Genomic DNA, 561 nt, shown 5'->3' with positions numbered 1-561 from the left:
GGGGGTCAGAGAGAATGTGTGTGCGTGCACTCGCGTGTGTGCGTGCGTGTGTGCGTGTGTGGGGGTTTGGGGTGTGCGTGTGCGTGTGCGTGTGTGGGTGCGCGCGTGCGTGCATGCGCGTGTGTGCGAGAGATAGTATATGCGTGTGCGTGCGTTTAAGCCAGATGAAATGCGAGTGTATTAAAGGAGAGCGGGCGAGCGAGTGAACGAATGAGCGAGCGCGCGCGAGAGAGCGACCGAGCAAGAGAGGAAGACAGAGAGAGAGAGAGAGAGAGCAAGAGAGGAAGACAGAGAGAGAGAGAGAGAGAGAGCGAGATAGCGTGAAGGGAAGGGGGAAGGAAGCCAATTATATTGCTATACTAATGAATCGACCGTTCTCTCCTCTAATCAAGTTACTATTCGCCTGCTACGTCTTCACGCCAGACCAGAAGACACCTCTCTCTCTCTCTCTCTCTCTCTCTCTCTCTCTATCTGGTTAGCACATACGAGAGAGAAAGAGAAGAGAGAGAGAGAGAGGAGAGAGAAGAGAGGGGGGAAGGGGGGGGGGGGGGGGGGGGGGGG

Source organism: Priapulus caudatus, unplaced genomic scaffold (assembly GCF_000485595.1).
Source record: "Priapulus caudatus unplaced genomic scaffold, Priapulus_caudatus-5.0.1 Scaffold468, whole genome shotgun sequence".
Classification (NCBI taxonomy): Eukaryota; Metazoa; Priapulida; class Priapulimorpha; order Priapulimorphida; family Priapulidae; genus Priapulus; species Priapulus caudatus.
The sequence above is the reverse complement of the archived record's forward strand: the minus strand, read 5'-3'. Positions refer to the sequence as shown.